Source organism: Perognathus longimembris, chromosome 5 (assembly GCF_023159225.1).
Source record: "Perognathus longimembris pacificus isolate PPM17 chromosome 5, ASM2315922v1, whole genome shotgun sequence".
NCBI lineage: Eukaryota > Metazoa > Chordata > Mammalia > Rodentia > Heteromyidae > Perognathus > Perognathus longimembris.
In genome coordinates this window covers 37,489,430-37,516,638 of record NC_063165.1, presented here as the reverse complement: position 1 = coordinate 37,516,638, position 27,209 = coordinate 37,489,430, and the positions used below count along the sequence as shown (strand labels likewise).

The following is a 27,209-nucleotide window of genomic DNA, read 5'->3' as shown; positions in this document are numbered from 1 at the left end:
TCTGGAGATAGAAGGAGAGGTAAAAACTCAGCACTCTGAAAGAAAAAGGCAGTAAAACAAAGAACAGAAAGAGGATAAAAGAAAATGGTGTCCTGTTAGCAACCGGAACAGAAAAGAGAGTCTCTTGCTCAGCCACAAGCTCTAAGAACCAAACACCTCAAAGCAGTCCCCTAAAGGAAGGGACCAAAAGGAATTCCACCTGCAGGTTACTCCCCCTGGTCAAAATCACTTCTTGTATTTCTTCCTAGTTGTGGCCCTTTGTGGGAGCCAATGTGTAAGCTACATGATAAGGTCTACTATATGGCAGTTACTTCATATTTGAAAATACAGACTAGAAAAGCCAAAGTCTCTGGGAACCTCCTCGGATGATGTTCAGACTCTGCAGATGCTCTAGCTCCTACTGTGGAATGTCCAATGGAGGAGATATTGAAACAGAACTTCCCAGGACTGGGAATGTGGAAATGACCCTGGGTGAGGACTACCTCCACACCAACCATTTAGGGGCCTTGGGAACCAACAGGTGAGATCAAGATCATCTAGAGTGGTTCATTAACTGGGCTCAATAAAACGAGCTGCTTAAAAAAGTGTCACTCACCGAATTTCTGATACTTTGCTAATTAGCAGTTCGTGAATCACCTGCCCAGATCCCCTGCAATTGCTTTAATCAGTTCAATTTTCATGCCTGCATTGCTCAGCTGCTACTACCTGCTCACATAATGGAAGCCTTCTTCCAGGACTGTGGTCCAATCATGGGAGCTACAGTTTTAGGAGTTAAACTTGCTCATCACTGCCTGCCAAGATGGTGGCTACAAGGCATGAAGTGGCCTATGATTTAAAATGTCTCTGAGTTCAGGCTAAGCCATTACTGAAAGCCACATCCTCACTTAGCTTCTATGTCTGCTCTACCCTGCTGCCCACATTTCCTTACAGGTTTCCTATAGATAAGGAGAATATTCTCTCATTACTAGCTCACAGATTACCACCTCAGGTGGGACTGGTCCTTAAGACCACAGTGCACAGAAAATCCAGGGCACTGCTCATGGCTGCAAGTTATCATTTTCCAACTCAAATTCCAGTCATAAAGTGTTTCCTTTTACAAAAAGGATAGCTTATATAACTCTCCTCAGTAATACTCTATAAAAGAAGGAATAGTGCCAGGGAGTGTTTTTTTTTTGTTGTTGTTTTTAGCAATAATATTGCAAAGCCAAAGACAAAAGAAATTACCATAGTTAAGAAGGCAGATAGCAGGCACTTGGTAAAACACATGCAAAGAAGTAAGAGCTGGGAAGTGATATCTTTGCCTGCAATCCTAGTTACTTAGGAAGCTGAGATCTGGAGGATCAAAGTTGGAAGCCAGAAACATGAGATTCTGTCTGCAAACTCATCATCAAACAGCAGCCAATGAAGTTCAAACGTCAGTACCTTAAAAAAGTAATATGCAATTGAACATGATTCTATTAAGAGAAGTGTTGAGAATGTGGAGATGTAAGACCAAGGGCTTCTCAACAATATGACTATATTGATAATTCCCATGACACAGCAGATGTCTCTAGGAAACTAGAATGTGTCACTGTGTACTTCGACTACCACCACTTCAGTGTTAGCACCATTAAATAATCTAACAAAATAAATGCTATTTAAATAAATAGGAGGCAGAAACAAACATAATATTTCTGCGAAAGTAAGGTGAACAAGATGGATGTACATTGGTAAGACTAATTTTCTTTTCTTAAGTTACAGAATAGAAGGGGGAAATCTACTGGATTAGGTGTGAGAGAAGTAATGGTGAAAAACTGAGAATGGACCATAAAAGCACAGGGGATCAACTGTTCTGGAACAATTTGAATACAAAATTCTTTAGTCATTTTCTTTTTCTTTTTTTTTTTTTTTTTTTTTTTGCTAGTCCTGGGGCTTGGACTCAGGGCCTGAGCACTGTCCCTAGCTTCTTTTTGCTCAAGGCTAGCACTCTGCTAGTTGACCCACAGCACCACTTCTGGCCTTTTCTATATATGTGGTGCTTTGGAATGGAACCCAGGGCTTCATATATATACGAGGCAAGCACACTTGCCTCTAGGCCATATCCCCAGCCCTCTTTAGTCATTTTCAAGGAACAAAATAGTAGAAATATGAGATGATACCTTCTGGGTTTAAGTAGTACAATAAAGATAATTTAGGGAGATTAAATAGTGGATTTATGCACAAAACAAGGCCTTGACTTTGCCATTGTTAGAAGCCTAGAAAATGGATGGATTTTTTTTGTTAGTGTGTGTGTGTGTGTGTGAGTGTGTGTGTGTGTGTGTGTGTGTGTGTGTGTGTGTGAATCCAGAGTCTTGAATTCATTGCCTGGGTGCTCTCTTTGAACGTTTTTGCTGTAGGCCGGAGCTCTCCCACCTGATCCACAGCTCCACTTCTGGCTTTTTTAAAATTTTTGGTAGTTAATTGGAAATAAGATTATCACAGCCTTTTCTGTCTGGGATGGCTTCAGACTGAGATCCTGAGATTTCAGTCTCCTGAGTAGGTAGGATTATGATTCTTTTTAAATTGACAAAATTCAATTTACTTTAAATACTTAACTTCTTAAATATGACAAACCACTGAGCCTAATTGTGTTAGATAGAAGGATATCAACTGAAGTAATGAGAGGTCTGAAACAATACCATGTACTCTTGGGCTACACTGAAATAAATAGGAAGCTTCCTCCTTGTGTGGGTTTATGTTTATTACATAATTCTGGTATCAGAATTATGCGCTGGTCAAGGTTGTTATGTTTTAATATGCCTATTGAATGGGAAATGATATATCCACTTTTCTTCACTGTTCAGTATGAGATAATTCACTCCAATTCAATCCCCATATCACCTTTTCAAATCCAGAAGTAAAGAACTTCTTCCTGTGTCTATATATCAAGGTATCAAGATTTGGGGGTGGGTAATATGGAACTGAATATGATAATCAAGAATGTAATGTGAGGAATCTTTATGCAAGTCATTCCTAGCTGTATACAACATTTAAGAACTTTCATTAAGTGACACTTGATAATAACCTGCTTTCTGACAACTACATCTGCCTACATGTAGCTGAATTAGTGGCTTGCTATCTTTAGAATTTAAAGCTGTTGCTAACCTGACTGGATAGTTCATAAGAAAAGAAAAACTGGCCCAGCACAATGAGTCATTTCTAAAGTACAGTAGTTACTGTGTTTGCTTTGTACCAGTGAGGGTCTAGGGAGCTCTGGGTCAAGTCTACCATACAACTTTTGTTTAGATAGCTCCATGACTTCAGCCCTGTCATCTACACACAATCAAATCCTAAATTAGAGTCAGAAAGGTTCAAGTTCTGAGAAACAAGAGGAAAAAAACTAATGCCTCAAATTTATCCTGACCTCCTAGGATTCAGTTTTCTTGTATGGTGCCCCATACTTTCATCCAGCAAACTTAATACATTTTCTGCCATTAAAAATATACAATCTAAACATCACCTACAGGTCATAAACTCTACAGGAATGAGTCACACAGTTCTTTATTGCTGAAAGCCCTGACTAGTACAAAAGGCAGGTGGATTATGTAAACAAATAAATCAGAATATAGAGACACTGGCAGGAACAAGGGCTCCCACAAGGTACTATTGAACGGCAGAGAAGAAATGCTGGAGATGAGTGGGGGCAGAATGCTTTGTAAAGCTTTTCAATGTTGCAGCTTTGAAGGACAGTGAGAAATTGCCCACAAGGAACATTTGAGGGAAATGGAAGGGGGGAAGCATTCTGAACAGAAACTAGGACAAAGATGCAGCCGTAGGAGAACATAAATCCAGTGTGACATAAAACCAAGCAGGTCACATGGTAGAGAAAGTGCTAGGAAGATCTACAAGAGGTAAATAATAATCCATGAAAGCTACACCAAGCAAATATAAAACTAATGATGAAGTCAGATGTATGTTTTATAAAGATCACACCAGGGAGATATTAGAGTAGTTGAATAAAAAGAGTCAGCCTCTAAGTCTAAACTAAGAATGAAACATGAAACCATTTAAGCCACTTGCAAAGCAAACTGAATCATTTGAAATGGACAAAATGTGAAAAGGACTGTGTGGCAGACATCAGTGCCATTTCCCTGCTTTCTTAATAGCCAGCCCCAGGCAGGTTGTGACTACCTCTGGCTAAAAGGAGAGTCAGGAAGTGTCCAGAAAAGCTCACCGAATGGCCATGATAGTTCATCATTGGAATGGGAAAGGAGACTTGGGGCAGGTGAACGTTGTGAAGTAGCACTGGGTTTGGAGTAAAAGGTCAATGCTGGTCAGAGCACTTCAACATTCTTGGATGTTCAAAGTCTATGAACCATGTTCATAGGACTTGAGTATTGGCCTCATGTACATTGTATATCCATCTTTCCCTAACTCTCAAGTAGGAAAGTGTGACCAGCCTTTCACTGCTTCATCTCTTAAATAAGCTACCAATGACACTGAAAAACAAACAAACACACTTATTTGACATTGGTGAACAATGGGCATAAATCAGGCCTTTTGGGAGGATTTTTGTGGAAACTTGCTTTCCCGTAAGACAGACAGACATTAGGCAGGACTTGATGGCAAACCCCTTATCTCTAGTTTCTAGGCATTGGTTTGATGCCTGTTACAAGCATCTTACAGATGCTGTTATTTATCCTACAGACAGATAAAATTTTTGAAAAGTATACATGGCAGGATAATAGCAGAAATGTATAAGGAATCTGGATTTTTTTTTTAACTTCTTTTTTTTTCTCAAATTTTTATTATCAAACTGACGTACAGAGAGGTTACAGTATCATACGTTGGGCATTGGATACATTTCTTGTACTGTTTGTTGCCTTGTCCCTCATGCCCCCCTCCCCCCCTAGGAATCTGGATTTTTTATGACATTGTTGAGCTCTTGCTCCTAACTGTTGTGGATCTTCTTAGCCCTAGACTGTTAATTAAGGGATACATATAAATTACTTTGAGTCATTTGAAGAAATGACTCCAAACATTCCAAAATAATACAAAATGAAAATAATTGATGAATAAAAATAGCTGATAAAAAACTACTGATGATAGCGCTAGGGTCTTGTTTTTGCATGTGTGTGTGTGTGTGTGTGTTTGTGTATGTGTGTGAAAAAAAGTATTTTTTCTGCCACAAGCAAAAAAGAAAAAAAAAAAAACCACACCAAAAAAGTTGCTGTCTTTTAACAGAGTAAAGAGCTCTGCATATGCTTGGTAAGAGTAGCAATAACATTTTATTTCAAAGCTACAAACATTAGTTATGAGCCACTGGAATTTTGTAGTTAGTTTAATGGGCCTTATGTTTTGTATTGTTAGCTCTTAACAAGGAAACTGCATTTACCTTAACATTCCTATTTTCTTTTATTATCAACATTAAAATAAAAATATTTCAACTGAAGCATCACTTTGCAAGAATGAAATACACCTTTTTTCTGATAATATATTTTACACTTTTATTAACATAAATTAATTGTGAGAAAGGGGGCTTCATTGTGAAATTCACAAAATACATGTAATGTACTCTGGCCAAAATTACCTTTTCTATATTGCTCTTTTTTTAAAACACCTTTCACCTCTATCCCCTCTTTTTGCAACAATTTTGATGGCATTTATTATGTTATTTTCACATATACGTATGTACATACACACATACTTATATATGCATTAATTCTATAATATTCAATCCTCTATCATCTTTCCTATTCCCTCTCAATAAGTACTGGTATATAAATAAAATTTGATTAGCTAATTGACACTTTCACCTATTTCTAAGAACAAAATGAATAAATCCTTGCATGGGGGGACATAAAAAATAAGCATATGAGCAATAAAGTAACTTCACAGAACACTGCCAGGACCTGACTTTTACTGAAAGAATGAATGTATGACATCTCATAACATATTTATGTCTACTTCAATGCCATAAATTTAGAGTTACATTTATAAAGTTCACATCATGGAAAGAATGATATAATCACTTTAAGTTGGCATATAACTTTCCAATTCAAAAAGCTGAAGTCTGATTCATTTGGACACTACAGTATATTAGTCTGTTCACACAAACTTTGCCCAGTTGTATTTGTTTCTAAAGTTACAGATTCGATGGAATTTCTTAATTTAGTAAAGGCACTGAAAAATTCTACCAGAAATACTCTGGGGGAAGGAGAGAGACTAATAGAGAATGATATATAGGATAATAAGATTTTTATAAGTGAGGTGTCTGCCTATGTCTCCATATGTTCAGGCAATGAGATCCAGACTCAGCAGGATACAGTGCTGAACTGTGATCCTTCTTCTCCAGGTATGGAATTCCAGTATCTTACTATTTACCAAAAGCAGTTATCATCTTATGAGAAAACTATGACTTGTCTTTTCTCTCAATCAAATCTATCTTCTGATAATTCTCCCTGTCTCAAAATTGTGCCTTCCTATTTTCAGTTATCTTTTAGCCCAGATTCTCCCAACACCCACTTCACTTAAAGACTGTTTCATGTGTTTGAAAACACATTAAATAATATTCCATGACCCTGTTGGCCATTCTAGTTAAGATCCTAATTGCTAACTTGTTTTACTGAGCCTTATCTGAGACACTTGTTGCCAGTAATCAGTACAAGCTATTTAATATCTTGTAGGGAGAGAGTGCAACTGCAAAGGTGATATGGCAGAAATGCCATAGAGCATAAAAGCTATTTAATACCTTGTAGGGAGAGAGTGCAACTGCAAAGGTGATATGGTAGAAATGCCATAGAGCATAGCAATCCAGGAGGGCTTTTTAAGAAGGGAATGTGGCACACAACATCCATCACATCATCTCCCAAGTGCAGATTGGCCTTCAACCAAGAAGGACTCCGTATTCTGAGGAATGAGAAAGCTGGAGGCTTCCAGCAGTCCCCACATATGCCACAAACACATGAAATATATGCTCTTGGAGAAGCCTGAAATCCTCTAAAGACCCAGCTTTGGGGAGCTACTGAAAAATCTACATTGTTGAACTGCTGCATAGAAATAGCTCAACCATATACCTCCTCCAAATACAGCTATTGTGTCACACTGCCCTTCTAAGACACTGCCTATACATGATCCTGTTGACTCCGTCTAACCTCCATGGCCCACAGGACTGTCAGGAGACTTTGCCCAGCCGTAGCCACAAGAAACAGTGAAGAACCACAAAGGGGCTCAGTCAAAGAAGTGGCTCAATTCACCAAAGTCCTGTACAACAGCTAGAAAACCCACCCTAAGAGGCTCAGTCTTCTTTGTGAATTCTTCTCTTGTAAAAGAGACAGTACATATGACACAACAGGAAGACGAAGGCATTGCAAATGATACTAGAGAAATACTCATTTATTCATCCATTCTTAATCTTCCAGAACAGAATATTCTGTAAGTAGATTAACAATACTTGGTTCAGTTTTGAGCCTGACAAGTTCAAGGTCTAGGGGCATTCATCTTATCTAGATGTATTTTTACTTTTACTTTATTATTTATTAATGTAGTTTTTAAAATTTATTTTATTTTATTGTCAAATTGATATACAGAAGGGTTACAGTTTCATACATTAGGCCTTGGGTACATTTCCTGTACTGTTTGTTACCTCCTCCCTCATGCCTCTCTCCTCCTTCCCCCTTTCCTTCTCCCCCCATGAGTTGTTCAGTTGGTTTACACCAAATGGTTTTGCAAGTATTGCTTTTGGAGTCGTTTGGCTTTTTATCCTTTGTCTCTTGATTTTGATATTCCCTTTCACTTCCCTAATTCTAATATCAGTATATACAGTATCCAGTGTATTCAGAAGAGATACAGTGATAGCGCAAATACAACCACAGGAAGAGATACAAGCAGATCAACAACAAAAGAAGCTACAGTTTCACATGGCATGTTGAAAGTAATCCGTGATATAACACTTGTTTCCATAACATGGAGTTCATTTCACTTAGCATCATCTTATGCGTTCATAAGGGCATAGCTATTAGGCTCTTGTGATCCTCTGCTGTGACTAGCCTAAACCTGTGCTAATTATTCCCTATGAGGGAAACCATAGAGTCCATGTTTCTTTGGGTCTGGCTCACTTCACTTAGTATAATTTTTTCCAAGTCCTTCCATTTCCTTATGAATGGGGCAATGTCATTCTTTCTGATAGAGGCATAAAATTCCATTGTGTGTTATATGTACCATATTTTCCTGATCCATTCGTCTACTGAGGGGCATCTGGGTTGGTTACATATTTTAGCTATGACAGATTGTGTTGTAATGAACATTGTTGTGCTGGTGGCTTTAGTGTGTTCTTGTTTGTGGTCTTGTGGGTGGCAAGCTATGTGAACCACAGAGCCCCAGGATTAATTTAGCTTTCACTCATTTTTCAACTAATTATTTGAAATAAATATAACATTAAATAGTAGTTAAGATGCCCCTCCATAGATGGATGGATCAAGAAAATGTGGTATATATACACATTTATGGTGTGTCTCTCTGCTAAGCTCCTACGGTGTATATACACATGTTCTGTGTTTCCAATAAGAGAATCACCCCATTAATAAGGAAATAGAAAAAAAAATCATACTAAATGAAGTGAGCAAGACCCAAAAAAACATAGATTACATGGTTTCCCTCATTGGTAATAATTAATATATGCCTAGAATAGTCCTAGTAGATAATCACACTAGCTCAATAGCAATGTACATATGATTATAGAATATGTTGCTAAGTGAAATGAATTCCAAGATATGGAAACAAGAGGGTTTTTTTTGTTGTCATTTTTACTGTACTATGTGAAATTATTTCTCTTTTCCTTTGATTTTCTTTCTTATGGTTCAGCCCCTGTGGTCACTGTATTTGATTTTGATACTCTGGGTATGTATATATGTTTATCTGAATTAGGGAAGGGAAGGGGAACCTCAAAATGGTGAGACAAAGGACACAGGGTGAACCATTGCAACAAGGTTACTCTCAAGACAGTATGTTGGAAATTAACTATACTACTTTAGAGGGTTGGGAGGAGCAGAAAAGTGGGACAAAAATGAGGGAGGTGGGTAACAAATTTGACAAGAAATGTACTAACTACCTTATGTATGTAACTGTAACCTCTCTGTATAATACCTTGAGAATAAAATTAAATTAAATATAAAAGAGAAAAAGAAGTCATATTCTCTTGGATAGTGGCTCACACTTACTATAAAATCATTTGTAGTTTTTTGTTTTTTTTTTGCCAGTCCTGGGCCTTGGACTCAGGGCCTGAGCACTGTCCCTGGCTTCTTCCCGCTCAAGGATAGCACTCTGCCACTTGAGCCACAGCGCCGCTTCTGGCCGTTTTCTGTATATGTGGTGCTGGGGAATCGAACCTAGGGCCTCGTGTATCCAAGGCAGGCACTCTTGCCGCTAGGCTATATCCCCAACCCCAATCATTTGTAGTTTTATAGTCATAACTATTATCAGACCTAGATCACATCAGGAAAGAGATTATGGCAACAATTTCATATAATCTCTCCACTTGCACTTGCTCAGCTCTCAATGATAAAGTAAATATATATTCGATTAAATTATTAGTTTAGACTCTGATTTCAAAAGTGTCCTAGTTCAGGTGATATATTAGACTATCACTCTGCCATACTATTGCCATATTAGCCTTCTTCAAATATTCTTTTCCACGTGTAAATCCATCTGGTCAGAAATCTAGAGCTTGTTTGTGCAGGGGACATTTCTGCCTGAACAATGATCTTGCCTTCTGACCTTCCCCATTTCATTCCATTCAGGAGGGAGCATTAATTGCTAGTGATCACAATATTCTGCCTTGACAAGAATAGGCTAATAAATAAGGTATGGATAATCAAAACAACACATTCAAGAAATGGGGTGAGGGAGTGATTCAGAGAAGGACAGACCACTGAACAATTAACAGGTTCGCTCTGGGTAGAAGCAATTATTCCTATCATGTGAGAGAAGGTTTATTGACAGAAAGAAGAAAATGGATGGTAAGAAGTCAGTAAGCCTCAGAGCTCAATGTGAGTGCTTGACGGAAAGCAGGCAAGTACTGCAGAGTGAATCTAAGTGCCCCCCAGTGAGCATGTACTTATGACAGGATTTCTTCTACACTGTATTCACTTCCATGGACTACTCGGGTAGTTTTCGGTTTTATATATGCTAACAAAATCCTTTCTTCATCCAATTTGAATTTCATTTCCATGACTGTTATATGAAATATCCTGACACTTTGTGCCCCTAAAAGTTCATCTTCAAATGATATGCACAGATATTTTTAAAATTCAAATAACACCCCATTTCTAACCTGGAAGAATGTCAATGACATATATAGACATGCCTAGAGGTTGAAGATCCTTTATCTAAAGTGTTTTAGATTTCAATTCTTTTTCAAATTTTGGAATATTAAAATACATGTAATGAAGCAATCAAAGTTAGCTAGGACCACCACATCCAGGAGTAATAACAAATGCCACAAGGGTACTTCTCATCAAGATCAGTGCTTCTCAAACTGGGTATAATAAAGGTACAGTAGAATTTTGTTTCTAATATTCCATGGACAAGTTCATTGGGGGAATGCAATAAAAGTGAATTACTAGAAAATGAAATTAAAAAGAACATTAAATGCAAACCTCAATTTTTATTACCATACACAATAAGCAAAGAAAATGGCATATCAATTTGACAGAGTAATTTAAATACCTTTTATTTCAATAATTCTCTTATTATAAACCACTTATTCACTGTCATCAATTTGCATGCTCTCTCCGTTACCATACTAGGCTCTAATTGGTATCTATTCTTGCTTTAATTTTGCCCTAACGAAGGGTCCAGAAGGTGTATAGGTACACCACCAGCATATTGTATACACAATATGCAGACAAAAGAAGACATTTTTTTCTAACTTATGGTAAAGAAAGCAAAGAACTTTTTTTCCCTCTATCATCTAAGCCTGAATCAAAGCTGCCATTGACACTTTCCTCTTCTGTGACAGAATCTGCAATCTTATCTGTGCCAGCCTCTCAGCCCATTTCCCCAATGATGTAAGCAGAACGTCTATTCTTTTTTAAATTGTTTTTTAAAAAGTTATACTAAGTGAAGTGAGCCAGACCCAAAGAAACATGGACTCTATGGCCTCCCTTATTGGGAATAATTAGTACAGGTTTAGGCAAGCCATAGCAGAGCATCACAAGGCCCAATAGCTATACCCTTAGAAACACATAAGATGATGCTAAGTGAAATGAACTCCATGTTATGGAAACAAGTGATATATCACAGTTGTAACTACTTTCAACGTCCTATGTGTATGTGTAGTTTCTATTATTGATGATGTTTTGTATCACCTTCCTATGTTTGTACCTACACTATCTCTGTAATCTTATGTGAGTATATTGGAAACCGTGCTTACTGGTATTGGAAGTGGGAAATTCAAAGGGAATACCATATCGAGAGACACAGGGTAAAAAAAGAGAAATAACTACAAAAGCAATACTTGCAAAACTGTTTGGCGTAAGTGAACTGAACACCTGGGGGGGGAGGGAAAGGGGGGGGAGGGAGGGGGGCATGAGGGACAAGGCAACAAACAGTACAAGAAATGTATCCAATGCCCAACGTATGATACTGTAACGTCTCTGTACGTCAGTTTGATAATAAAAATTTGAGAAAAAAAATAAATAAATAAATAAATAAATAAAATATATAATTTCATTGTTAATATTAAGATGTGGTATAGATAGATTGCTCTTTCAGAAGTCAGGTAATGAGTACATTTTATTTTTTGGACAATGTAACTTCTTCCTTCAATTTCCCCTAATTTCTCTGAGGCTTTATTCTTTATTCTTGAGTTTAGTGGTCTTGCTGATGAAGGACTATATATCTTCCAATAATTGTTCCCACTGAGCACATCAGACAAGAAAAGGGAAGTGCTGGGAATATTGCCTAGTGGCAGAGTGCTTGCCTTGTATACATGAAGCCCTGGGTTCAATTCCCCAGCACCACATATATAGAAAACGGCCGGAAAAAAAAAAAAAGTGGTGCTGTGGCCCAAGTGGCAGAGTGCTAGCCTTGAGCAAAAAGAAGCCAGGGACAGTGCTCAGGCCCTGAGTCCAAGGCCCAGGACTGGCCAAAAAAAGAAAGAAAGAAAGAAAAGGGAAGTAGAATGTCCCTACCAAGACCCTCCTCGATCCAGTTACACAGTAGTGATTTAATCTGCCCTTACAAAGCAGAGGCAGCCCTCCTAGTGAACACAGTATCCCATTTTCTTCCATTTGTCTCCAAATCTGAAGAGCCCAATGAACACTTTGATCTTTCAGGGCAAAATAGTTAAATTTATTTCATGATGAAAGCATTACTCTTTGTGTACCAATGAGAAATGAGTGATGCTAACAGTTACAGTGGGTAAAGACTGGGGCAGTTCGCCAATTCACTGGTAGTAGTTAGATCTCTGTCTTCTAATTAGGGAGTTACAAAGCTTTAAGGTTGAACCCTGGCTTAAAGGGCACTGTATTTTGCAAACTAGCTATCTCACCGGGTAAATGACACCCTGTGAGATGTAGAAGTGAGTCTTCAAAGATATTTCCTCCATGTTATAAGCCTAGGTTTCATTAGTAGAGAAGATGAAATTGCGAATTAGATTTGTGGTTTTTTTCTTTGTTTTAACAAAGGAACTCAATTCACATAAAAACATGACCTAGGAAGCATTCAGGTATTTGGTTGTTGATAGTGACAGCATGATCAAGAATTAGGAAAAGGAAATGCTATTCCCATCCATAATGGCTTGTGATATCAAATGAAAGATGTGGGTAGCACTGAGTGTCGTCTGCTTTGATGAGAGAAAGGTTATGTGGTAGAATCTAGTCTGTATTCCTACTTCCAGGCATGACTTGTTTTGTGTTCCATTTGAATATTCATCACAAAGGCCTTACTGTGAAAGAGATTCTCAGTCATGTGAGTAGTCCAACCATCGCAGCCTCCTTTTCATGAAGCTCAATGGCTCCAAGAGTATCCCATGCTCTTGATTTCTTCTGAGTGTCTAGGTTAGCCTACTTTTTCTCAGTCCTTTAGTCAGCCTTCTGTATCCTTGACATATTTAAAAACTGGCATATACCCTATCTTTGGGCCCCATTTTCATTCAAGCAAAGTTACAATGAGCTGTACTACTCAACATCCTACCTAATTAAAGCTTCTACTGTTCCTCAAAATTATCTCTGTGGTGGGAGCAGAAAGTATCTAAAGTCAGTCTACTGATTGGTGGCAGGTATTATCCTGAAAAACCATTCATACACGCATACTCAATATTTTCTTTTTCTTTACTTTTGTGTTGGTCCTGGGGCTTACACTCAGGGCCTGGGCACTTTTCCTGAACTTTTTTGCTCAAGGATAGCACTTATGCCACAGCTCCACCTCCAGATTTTTGGTAGTTTACTGGAGATACTACTTTCCTGCCCAGGTTGGCTTCAAACCATAGTCCTCATATTTCAGCCTCCTAGCTATCTTGGATTATGGGCATGAGCCACCAGAGCTCACTTAATGATTTCTTTAAGGGACTCTCTGGGAGGACATAAACACAGGCTGAGAAAGAGGCAGCAATGTGGCAAGCCTGTGGGCATCAAGGAAATCTGCTCACATAACTTATTTCTTCCTTTGGGGTTTGGTAAACTCTGTCTAGGCACATTCAATTTTGCTTGTATTTTATTGTGGATCCTGACCATAGGACTTTGCACTATGTCCTTATGACTTTGCACTATCTCATTTCTTTAGACACTCTTTCTAAAAATAGTCACTTGTTAATGGAGGCAATCTTTCTCCAAAATATAGGAGTTGGTAATACAATTCTTCTGTTAGAATTTGTCAGAGGCATGATTCAGTATTTAGATCTTTCTTAGTCATTATATTAATTTGTTCCAATGAGGAGACAACATACAGGATAATGATTGCAGTGAGAATCATCACCTGATTAAGTAATGATGAGTTGGGTAGATATTCTGGCACCAGATCTTCTTCAATGACTCACACTCCTGCCAGGAAAACGGTGGTTCCAGTTTCCATGAGGTGACCTCACCCCTGCAATCCTATAATAAAATCACTTTCAGCTTGGCATTCCTCCCCATCTTCTGTTTGTTCTCCTTTATCTTCTTTCACATGATCTTCTGCATTAAATTCCCCCTATCAGTTGAAGTAAATATTTTCCTCAGTATACTCTATGTATGGGTCAGCTAACTAACTCTCACTACCTATTGGACTGTAGTTAACATTTAGGATCACAAATTATCTTTTACTGTTATGAATAGGGGCATTTATAACAAGCAAAGGTACACTATTTGTCTACTCTCTAACCTCATTAGTCAAAAACAATATCATATTCCAGGCTATGTTCAAAGGATTAAAAGATGAGTATGTAGGTATTCATATCTTAATACCATCTGGATTCTTGGCTTGGCCATTATATATCACAAATGAAACTTAGAGAATGAGTTTTTGTTTTACATTAGAAAGTAAAAATAAAAGAAAACACAAACTTTAAAAATTGGCTTAATGTAATTCCCAAAGAGTCTGTGTTTAATCTGAGCCCAAGATTTCTGTTTATTTGATCATTTCTGGAGGTGAATGCTGAACTGCTTTTGGATCTGCAAATATATCTGGCTGGAGCCTATAATCACTTGCTTTCAGCATGACCCTTCCTAGCTCTGCTAGTTTTGGATCCATTTAATTCCAACCTCCCACCTACAGTCCTTCTAAGGAAGAACAGTAGTGTGCATTTTAAAATGCACATTACTAAAGCCTGCCTCCGCAATCTATGTCTCATGGGAGAACACATTCTTCTGTGCCACAAAGCAGAGCAGAAGGAGAGGTAGGTGGGTTAGACACACACGTACATATACCTAACCACACCAATGATTTCTAGTCCTACAATCTTTGTGAGGCAGAAAGTTTCCAGCATACTAGAAGGGAAAAAAGTCAATGTTGCCAAATACAGAGCACCATTTATCATTTAATGGTGTGTACTCACTAGACCATTGCTATTAAAACCCTGGCTATCTGGGCTGTCTCACTGAATACAAACTACCTGACCAGTGCCTATGATCATTCACCTCTAGTTTGGGTTTGGATGATCATTCATACCTCCTGGTATTCAGGGCCTTACATAGTCTTTGCTCACACTGTAGCAGGGATGGTCTGTGTGACCAATAGGAAATATAGAACAAATGACATTATGCCACTTTTGAGATTAGGTTATGAAAGAAACTGTGCCTTCCATTTTTATTTCTTTATGTCTATAATCACTTACTATTGGAGAAACTAGCTACCATAATGGGTGAATAGCCCTATGGAGAGACCTTTATGAAAAGGAACTAAAGTCTCCTATATATTATTGTAGCATTAATGAATATTGTAAGGGCAACTTTATGAGAGACAGCCAGAATACCCAGATTCCTGTCCTTCAGGAACAATATGACACAAAGGTTTGTTGTTTTCAGCTACATTTAATTTGTCATGTAGCAGTAGATAACTATGGTAGTCAGCTTTCTATCACTATAACAAAATATCTGGAAAAATCAACATAAAGGAGGAAACGTGTGTTTTGATTCACAGTTTCCGGGATTTCAGTCTGTGTCTAGGCCATGTTGCTTTTGGTCTGTAGAGAGGCAGAACACCATGGTGTAGAGTGTATGAAGGAAGAGGTCTGTCATAGTAACAGGAATACAGGGGGAAGGGATCAAGGGCAAACTCCTGGTGGTCACCCTTCCTTCCCCTAAACTCTCCTAGGAAGTGATTGCACCACTACAGGCTGTCTCAACCAAGCCTTTTTTAGCACATGACTTTGGAAAGATTTCCAATCCGAACTAGAACACTATTGATGTCTGACCTATGCATGATTGAGGAAGAGTTAAAGATGCCAAGTGAAAGATATCAGTGAACATAAGGCAGAAGTCAGTAAACTCACAAGAACAGAAATCAAAAGTAGGTTGGGTGCAAAGCAGTCATGGTGTTTGTGAGCCTCTGAACCCAGTGCAATGTGAGTTGTTTCCAGTATATGAATCTTCCTGTTTCCCCATTTCTTTAACTTTGGAGCTTTCTGGGTATGTTTAGGGCTACTAAAAACATTTTGACCCTCTCTCCAACTATACAAAACATGAATTTATACTCATACACAAGACAATCAAGCCATAGACAATATTTGTTCCTCCTGCCCTTCTTGATGACTTTTCTGTACCTCCAACAATGAGCTCTGACACAAAAATATCCTCTCTAGAATCAGTTTTATTTCTCACTCTGGTCATTTTCTTCCTTTGTGGAATTTTTGTCTCCAAGTTCCTGTTAGCTAATCCTGACTCGGGTTAAGCTAACACTTTTCTGGTTCTCTGTTTATTTGTGTGTCTAAGAAAGTTTTCCCAGGGAAACCTTAGCATGCTGAGAATATAGAAATGTGACTAAATGATCTACATTTATTCCAAAGTAACTTTCCTCTACACTGTATGGTGTTTTGCTTCCTGACTTTGCTAATCAAACACTTGCTGTATACTAAGCCAACTGTTCAAACTGAAGCAGCCTGAGCTGTCACTGTCAAAAGACAAACAATAAACAAGTGTGACATATGAATAAATAAAAAAAGCTCCAAGTACTAAGTGATGGCATTTCTCCATTGCTGTTGCTTAAAGTCTTTACACTTTCTCCAAGAATCTTTACAACTATCCTTCCCTCCTATTGTAAGCTTCAATAATTGGGACTTTTTCATCCTTTTCCCTATATAGCAAATATAATTGCCATTTTTTCCTGAACACCCCAATACCATTACCAGAGTGATCTATAAATAACACACTCTTAAATACATGATAACTAAGGTAAAAATGCTACTCCTAAGAGCTTTTTGACATAATTTCAAGATACTGAGTTCCTAGAATATTATAGTACCCAAAAATCTAAATTCACCTTAACAATATTGTAAGGTTTTTGCTGATACTATTCTTTTTTTTTAACAGTTTTTTTAATTGTCAAAGTGATATACAGAGGGGTTACAGTTTCATATGTAAGGCAGTGCATTCATTTCTTATGCAACTTGTTATTGTTTTTAACCAATTCAGTTTTCTTAAACTAGCATAATTACCACTCACAAAACTTTCCTATGAAAAAAAACTCAACTTAAATAATTGTATAGACTTTGCTCCTTACTTCAGCACATCCAAAGAAGCCAGAAGAATAATTGAGAGAGCTCAAGATAATTGGAATAAATAATAAGTTGCATTTTTTTCCCTTAAAGAGTATTCTTGCTCTGCCACAATGGTCAAGATTAGAAGACAACCAGTATTTTGATTCAGTGTTGGAGTACTTAGGCTTAAAATTTTAAATATATTTTTGTTCAAATATGTAATACCCAGATATAGGATTGTTCTTAGTGCAAAAGCAATAATAATAGAGAAATAAACAGAAGTTACCAGAATCAAAACAACAACTGAAATTAACTATAACTGGATAGATTGATTTAACAGCTGGTGAGTTAATGAATAAGAAAGAGCCACCTGGCTATTGATTCATCAGGAAGAACTACCCATAATGAAGCACAAGCAAACAAGCAAACAAAGTAATGTAAAAATTATAAAGGGAGAAAAGAAACAAAATATACGGTAAAAACCATAATGTATGCTTAAGTGAAATTCTAGGAAAAGTAAAAAAGGGACGGTACAAAAATTATTTGAAGAAATAATGAGTGTAAATTGTCTAGAACTGAAAGACATTAAATCAGAGATTCAAGGGCTCATTACAGCTTAGACAGGATATTGAGAAAGCTACCAATTACTCCGTGGTAAAATATTACAAATAAAAAAAGAAGAAATATTTTAAAACAATTAGGAAGAACCAAAAAGATATATTATTTTCAAAAGAACAAATATTAGACTGATATCTGACTTTTAAACAGAGGAAGCAGATCTAAAAGACAAGAAGCTAATATCTTCTAATGCTAAGATGAAATATCTCATAACTAAAAGATATAGTTCCCAAATTACAACTGTGAACCTCGATTACATTCAAAAGAATAAAGTGAAATAAAGTTTTCAGATACATAAAACAGGATTTGTAATTAGTATATTGCATTAAAAGCATTCCTTAAAAGAATGATTTTGGACAAAAAGGAAAAAATGCCAGGTAAAATTTCAAACTCAAGTAGGAAGAAAAGGCCATAAAATAGGGAATAGAGGACAAATTTAAATAAGTAGACTAATGATAATAATAAACTAGGTTTAAATATGGGCATTTCAAATACAAATTGAAAACACTATTGACAGTCATATTCTAAATATGAAGTGAAGATATTTAAAGGTTATAAAAATAATGATCTTAAAAGTTAAGGGAAAAAAAACTGCACAAGGTGCTGACCCTGTAAATTTTTTTGAACAGAAAAGTCTGGAAGTGGTGCTGTGGCTCAAGTGGTAGAGCACTAGCCTTGAACACAGAAAGGCTCAGGGACAGTGTCTAGATCCTGAGTTCAAGCCCGGGACTGGCAAAAAAAAAAAATAGTTTAGGAAAGTATAAAAGCGGTTGATGTCAAAAAGAAAGCTAAGGTCCCATGAAGAGAATAAAATTCCAATTAGTAGAAAGTTGTAAGAACCATTGACAGAGCTCAGAGAACTACGAGATAGTGAATGCCTTCCTAAGGAACAAAGGGAAAAAATTAAAAATAAATTTTCAGAGGAAAGTAGGAAATCCAGGATGGGGGAGGGAGAAATGATCAAACTATGTGGAACAATTAGAAATTGCTAGGTCAAGCACAAAATATTTATACTGCATAGTTTAAATTACCTAAAATTCTAAAAACAGAAAAACTCAGCTTTAATGTTTAGGGATATATATTTTGTAACAAAAGCAAAGCAAGGGAAACATATCACACAAAATAGGCAGAGAGACAGAGTGGCAATTACTTGGAGGTGACTTGAAGGAGCTTTACAAAATCCTAGGAGTGTTTTCCCCTTTGGCCAATCAGGTGTCTGATGAAATTTTGTTTTATGCTGATTTAGTTTGCTATGTTTATTTTAAGCATTTGTATGTATTCATTGTGTTTTTACCAAAAAGTGAGAGGTAAATATGCTAAAACTATTGAGTCTCCAGAAACACAGTTAAATAAAATAAGATACAGAAAATCAGAAATAGTATGTGTCTCTGTGCTTTTAAAAACCAACATACTCATATACATGCTCATATTCACAGAGATAATGTTCCAAGAATCACATAACAAACTTAATCTGGCTCATTTTCTCTAAAGTAGATACTAGAACACTTGTTTCATGGCAGAGAGGAACTAATTCTCATCTATATGTTTTTATTAATAAAATTACTTTGGAATTATATAAATATATACTATGTATACATATAATTTTATTATTAAGTAGTTTTACAAAGAGGTGACAATGCTCTATGTCAGGTTATGAGTACAGTGTATCTCAATTAAGGTTACCCCTTCTGTCATTCTTCCCCATTTCTTCCTCCCATTCCTACCCTCAGGTTATATAGTTATTCAATTTTTACATAAACAATATAATAACATATGTCAAATTTAATAAATGCATGTTCTTATCCTTCCACCCTCCTTTCCTGGTTATACTTTTTTTTTTTTGCCAGTCCTGGGGCTTGAACTCATGGCCTAAGCACTGTCCCTTTTTTGCTCAAGGCTAGCACTCTACCTCTTGAGCCACAGAGCCACTTCTGGCTTTTTCTGTTTATGTGATGCTAAGGAATTGAACTCAGGGTTTCATGCATGCTAGACAAGTACTCTACTGCTAAGCCACATTCCAAGCTTCTGGTTACATTTTAATAATAAGAATAATAATTCATGTAATTAACTATGTAGGTTACCAATTTGTAAAGTAATTCTTTATAAAAAGCACTTACTTTCTCAATTTGTAATTAAGTCTGGCATTTTAAACCAAGAATTATAAAACGTTGAGTGCCATTAGCTTGCCCCTGTAATCCTAGCTACTCAGGAGGCTGAGATCTGATGATCATGGTTCTAAGCCAGCCAGGGCAGGCAATTAGTTCCATTTGACTACTGAAATGCCGGAAGTGGAGCTGTGGCTCAAGTGGTAGAGCACTAGCCTTGAGCAAAATAATACACAGGAATACGGCCCAGGCCTTGAGTTAAATATGCTCAAAACCAGATTAAGTTTTTATAACCAAGAAGAGAATTATCTGCTATTTTAAAAAGAACCTATGAATTGATAATCTTTCCATTTCCCCTCACACAAATGGAATAGGGATAGGTAAAGATAGTTTCTTTTCATGTCAGCTTGCTACTAGAACATTAGTAGAAGGCTTCACATCTGCATTACAATAGGGTGTAACTAAAAAATAGAAAGCCAATTTAGGATGTACCAAATGGCTGAATTTGAAAATCAGTCTTGAACTATGAAATTTTGTATTAGGCTTTTAGTAATATGAACTATGCTAGATCAGAATCCAATAATATGAATTAGCTGAAATGTTAGAGTAATTAAAATTAATATAGTATGCATTTAGGAATTTAGCAATAACACAATGATAGTATTACATTATTATATACCTTTTAAGCGAGGTATAAAGAAATAACAGGATTCTGTGTTAAGAACACATGTGTATGATATTGTTTCTTATCTCCTTAATTCAATAAAAGTTTAAGAATGCAGTTTTGTTTTGTTTTGTTTTGTCAGTCATGGTGCTTCAACTCCAAGCCTGGGCAGTGTCACTGAGCTTTTTTGCTCAAGGTTAGGCTCTTCCAGTTTGAGCCATAGCTCCATATCCAGGTTGTTATTGGTTATTTGGAGATAAGAGTCTCATGGATTTTCCTGCCCAAGCTAACTTTGAACCACAATCCTCAGACCTCAGCCTCCTGAGTAGCTGTCATTACAGAGTGAGCCACCAGCACAGCTTTTTAAAGAGACACAAAGCAGAAAAACAAGAGAGGTTAAAAAAAAAAAAGGAAGCTAGAAGAGTGGGAAGTAGTAATGAATTTAGTAGACCCAAACAAAGTTCCAGTTAATCTTGATAAAATTTTAAAGTCAACCCATTCCAGAGTGCTCAAAAGTTATAGGAACTGCCTTTGGGAACAGGCAGAGGAGACAGTGAAAGACAAATTAAGATGAAACAGCTCATGTAAAAGCAATTTATGTTAACCAATCTAATACAGATGGAGTGGACCTTTCCTAATTATTGGGTGATGTGTTCTGACTGACGGTTCCACCACCCATCAGAAGTAAGGAAAAAAAAAAAATCACATCATGGAATTACCTGGTCACATCAGTACACCAGCCAAGCTGGTCTGAAATTGGCCTGAGTGTCCCCAGAGAAAATAGAAGCAATTGACTCCGGTTTTTATTAGGAGCTGAGGCAGGAGATAATTTTTTCCCTAGATGGTTCAAACTCTTTGCTTGTGCAAAGAGAAGGGATACAGGGCGTTATAACCATCCTGCCTAGTATGAGGTGGGAAGGAGGAAATGGGGTTCAAAAACTCTCAACAAAGAATGTTTAAAGTAGAGTTAGACTCTATAATGCTGTGTAAGAAGAAATAATTACTTCTCAGGTTCCTTCTCCACTTCCCTCTGCAAGATAACTATGTTTCTACAGTTCAAGAGTAATGTAGAGGTTTGTTCTGTGGAGAAACTAAAATCAAGAATGTCAGGATTGATGGTACAAGTACAGAATAGAGCTGGGTTAGCAGGGAGATTAAGTTAACAAATGCATGCATAGTGCTCAATGAGAGGCAAGGCACACCTGCACTTGTATGGCAAACTCAAGTGAAAAGTAGGGTCTTACTCCAAGCTCTGGGAGCCTCCTCTGAACTTTTCAGATCCCTAATTCTTAATATTAGTCACTTGGTGATTATCAAATACACCGAGGAAGGCTCCTATTACAGAAGATAGAAAATAAAACAACTTCCTCCATCAAAGACATTGTGATGACTGGAAATATATGGCTTAGTGGTAGAGTGCTTGAAGCCCTGGGTTCGATTCCTCAGCACCACATAAACAGAGAAAGCCAAAGTGGTGCTGTGGCTCAAGTGGTGGAGTGCTAGCCTTGACCCCCCTCCCTCCAAAAAAAAAAAAAAAAAAAAAAAAAAAAACAAGCCAAGGACAGTGCTCAGGCCCTGAGTCCAAGCCCTAGCCCCAGGACTGGCAAGAAAAAAAAAAAAAAAGGAAATTGTGAACTAAAGAATATAGGTGGGATGGGAAATCAACAAATAAAATAAAATCATTCAATAAAATAAAATTCACAAATATTTTCAGAGAAATAAGACAGTGCTCAATTCATGATAGAAGAGCAGGATCCAAAGAAGCCATGTGCCAGTGGATCACATCTATAAAAATTCTAGCTACTTCGGACACTGAGATCTGAGGATCAAGGGTTAAAGCCAGTCAGGCAGACAAATCTGTGAGACTTAATCTCCAATTAACCAGCAAAGATCCAGAACTGGAGGCAGGGCTCAAATGGTAGAGCACCAGCTGTGAGAACAAAAGAAAAAAGAGCAAACCAAAGGTGAGAAGCCCTGAATTAAAGTGTCAGCTCTCTCTCTCCTCTCCTCTCTCTCTCTCTCTCATACACACACACACACACACACACACACACACACACACACACACACACCAAGAAATTACCTCAGTGAACAGAAGTGGTAGATAGAAATAATCACATGCAAAAAGTTACTGCTAAAATTTCACAATGTAAGAGAAAAAAATTCTATCAGTTTTCAGGAAGCAAAAGTAAATCTGAAAAGGATCAGGAATTATAATGGTTTTAGTCCTCATGACAGCCTAACCTGCAATAAAAAAGAAAAGGTAATGCAACAATTTCCATAATTCTAAAAGAAAATTACTTATAACTTCGAATTATAGTCAAACTTTCAAATCTTATGAGGACAGAATGACATTTCCAAACATACATAGTCTCAAAAGAAATCTCCTTCCCTTTTCAAGAACCTAAGGGAAAATGTGTTCAATCAAAACTGCAAGCGAAACTAAGAGAGAGAGAAAATAGGAAACAGAAGTTCCATATAGGAGAAAGGTAAATGGACTCCCTGGAAGATTATCAACAGATTCCCAAAGTGCTGGCTAGAAACTAGACCAGAGTGGAACTGTAAGAGATTAGACACATATGCAGTGGAATGTTATAACCATTTTTTAATCATCTAGATGAATTTCCTAAAGAGTCTGGCTCATACACAAAACTGGTAATCTTGATAGCTTGCTGGTAAATTTCCTGCTCTTTCTGTCTAACTGGTTTTGTACATTTATTTTATCCCACTTAAGTATTCTGTTTTGATTTACTTCTGACAGCTGGAACAAGGCTATCATGAGTTTAGACAAAACATACCCACAACAGTTCACTCCATTGCCAGTGATCATGCACTGATTCATACCACAGTCTTCAGATTTGTAGTGTAATGAATCTAGTCATGAGAATATAAGAATAAAAGGCAGAAAGTGAACTCAACAGACCCAATGGTCTTTATTAGGGAGTGAAGCCTGGGAAAATCAACTAAGTCTCCTTCAGCGTAGTTGAAGAGGATAATGGTGCACCTCCTCCCTTACATCTAGGGCTCTAAATATTAGGCAGAAAGAGTGAAGCAGTTAGAAGCAGGGTGAGATGGAGGCAGAGTGTGTAAGCCATGTTATGCTCTCTTTCAAGGCCACTAGTACCTTGGTTCAAGGGGAAGGGGATGGAAGATGGTTCAGCGGGGTGAGCAGCAAGGACAGTTCTAAGATAGGGCTACCAGAGGGAAGGTGAGTGCTTTCAGTTTAAGTTATTTTTCATCACCTAGACCATGGTAAGCCTCTGATTTCTTAGAACTCAACTGCAGGACTCTCCTGCTAAATCCCCAGTCTTGTAAACTCTCAAGCTGCAGAAACCTAAGATTTAGAGATTGTTGAGTTGTCTCTAAGGCCCAGAGACTACTGAGTTCATCTTGTCTTGGAATGCTTTACTTCACAATAGTGACCAAGCTCCCTTCACAGAGCTAGGATATTTGGACAGTGTGCAAAGTATAGAAAGATTTTAACAAGTAATTCTAACTTTAAAAAAACATAAAGAAAAAATACATTTAACTGTGTTCATGCAATTGAACATGGAACAATCATTAGATATGATACTATTCACTAACCTAGGTAAAGTTCAAATTACTCTACATTTTAAAATATTAGAGATCGGGGCTGGGAATGTGGCTTAGTGGTAGAATGCTTGTTTAGCATGCATGAAGCCGTAGGCTTGATTTCTCAACACCACATACACAGAAAAAGCCAGAAGTGGCGCCATGGCTCAGGTGGTAGAGTGCTAGCCTTGAGTAAAAAGAAGCCAGGGACAGTGCTCAGGCCCTGAGTTGAAGCCCCAGGACTGGCAAATGTGTGTGTGTGTGTGTGTGTGTGTGTGTGTGTGTGTGTACATATTGCAGATCATGTGATGTGTACATTGCCAACTTTTGATCTATTCCTCAAGAATGATTGATTAGGACATGCATTCCAAGACTGTGCTTGAGAAGCGATTTCAAGGATAATTAACAAGTCTTGTGATGATAATTGACTCTATCAATATTGAAGGATTTGCTAACTACTATAAGAGATGCTCGAAATAATTTCTCCTTCGGTGAAATATACAAGCACCTCTGCTCTTGCATGAACAGAACTATAAATGAAAATTATAGCCCCAAGACTAATTAGCACTAACATATTTCAGTGTTTGCCACAAGTAAACTTGTCATACATAGAACTTCTAACAACAAAGAGATGAGACTGAAGGCATGTTATCAAGCTACCAGGAGTAGATTTTGCAACTTCTTATGATCTCTTGCGAAACATATGTATTATTTAAGGTTCTTCTGAGAAGCAGTTGGATTACTGAAGGAGGCCTATTGGGAACCAAAATGACAGAAAAGGGAGGAGATAGAGAATGAAGAGTGAAAGTTCAGAGCATGATGAAAGTCTACCACTCATACAGGAGATAGGGAATGATGGACAAACAAGGGTGAGCTGCCTTGGATAACACTGGGGTTCCAAGAAAATTTCAGCAAGACCAATGGGTAGTTTTTATCCCACAGTTCTGTTGTATATAGAGGAAGACTGAGTTCCAGCTAAAGAGATACATCACACAGGAAAAACACACACACACAAAACAAAATAAACATACCACCAACTAAGCACAGTGATTGGCTAGGAATAGTTTTCTTTTTTTTTTTAGGAAAAAAAAGGAACGAAACACAATATGACACTATTCACTGATTTAGATAAAGTTCACATCATAGTGGGTTATGGGAGTCATGACCTCAGTGCAAAGGAAGCAGGAGATCCACAAGCTTAAAAATGGACACCACCAGGTGGCCATACTAAAGGAATCCTGAACATGTTCATGGCTGCCTTAGTATGAGTGGCACAATTCAGACTAAGACAAAACATCTAAAAGATGGAATCATGTAACAACAGACAGCTATAACCATGAATGTGTAATAGTTGTAAAATAGCCAAATGAGTTTAATTCATTTTCAAGAATGTAGTTGAATAGGTTGGAGTTTCAATGACTACAGCAAGACCCCCACCCACTTAAGGTCAAGGACATGATAGTACAGGTGTAGAACATTTTTTAAAAGTATTTTACCACTATAATTTCTTAAAGAGACAGTGCTTACTTCCCACCCATGCCTTTGGGCTCTAAATTCCTCATCCAACCATTTCCTCAAAGCATTTTTCTAAGCCAAGGTATTTTTTTAAGCTATTGGAATAAAAAACATAAAGTTGAGGTGACAGAGACAAAATAAAAAGAGGGAAGGACAAAGAAAAGGCATAGTTACAAGATAGTGGTTAACAGACTTAAAGCTCCCTTGTGAATGATACTGTATATGTCTGGAGAGAATGAGAATTATTTGCTAACTACAGATAAGAAAATACCTTCAATATGAAAGAAGTGAGACAGGATGTGCATTGTTGACAAAAACAAATGTGTGTCTCTAGAAAATCCAGAAGTCTGGAGGCATGCACTAAGTCTCTCATGTGACTAAGGATAGGAATACAAGCTGCATTGAGGGAGATTGCAAAAGGAACAGTAAGCATGATTTATATCTTAGTTAAAAGTTTATTTAGTCACAATACATACATAGGCAAAAAGTAAATCATAGCATGAATAAAATGTGTTTTCTTCAAATAATAATATTACAATTTTTCCTGTATTTTCTAATATTTGTTTAATGAACATGAATTGGTATAATACAAAGACAAAGATGTTGAGGGAAAATTTGCTTATTTCTAGCATTTAGCACTAGCTAAGTAAAATATATGCGGGTTTCTTTTGAAATCACAGCTTCCAACATAATTGGTCAATTATGCAAAACTTTATAGAGCAGGTCAATTTACCCTTGTAACCTTTGGATGCATTTTACAGCTAATTAATCTTGGTGGGCATAAGTTCAAAGTAGAACTTTTAGTAAGGATCTTTTTCATGGCCATAGATGATATCTGTCTATGTGTTTTCCTTGAAAAGCATTTCAACAGGAATCATGCATACTTTGCTTTATAATGGGGCACAAAGAAAAACATGAATTCACTGAAGACTATATTTAAATATGGCTATTGTGAAAGCTTATAATTTAAGAAGCAATCTCTGCATATCCTAGGGGGCCTCATCCTAGTATGTTACCTAGTAGACATACCAAGATTATCTTGATACACTTAGATATTATTGATTAAAAAAAAGTACAGTACCTACCCAATGTGTGGGACATTAACCTAATCCATAGTTCCCCCACTGTTGCTCACTCTTCTATTTTCAGCTTCATTTCTTTAATATATACATACATCATTCATCAGCACATGCTGACTTTTGAGAGACCCTAAAGAAGGGTAATGAGGAGCGATTCAACAAACACATGGTGAAAGGAATGACACAGCAATCTTAATTGCCCTGGTTATATGCAATCCTACCATCTTATCAAATTCTGTTCATAAACTAGATTACTGTTTGTGGTCATTTGGGTAAATGCCCAGGAATGGAATTGCTGGGTCATAGGGGTGCTCTTTGTTTAGTCTTTTGAGGAATCTCCATACTGCTTTCTACAGTGGTTGAACAAATTTATACTACCTCCAACAGTGTAGTAGCATTCCCTTTTGGCCACATCCTCACCAGCATCAATTGTTATCATATGTCTTGATAATGGCCATTCTAATTGAAGTAAGGTGAAATCTCAGTGTTGTTTTGATTAGCATTTCTTTTATGGTGAGAGATGTTGA

General features: G+C 37.2%; 1 pseudogene; it reads left to right on the top strand.

Moving 5' to 3' along the window:
- Positions 1-368: 368 nt before the first annotated feature.
- LOC125351067 overlaps positions 369-27,209 on the top strand; it is a 90,056-nt pseudogene continuing 63,215 nt past the window's right edge.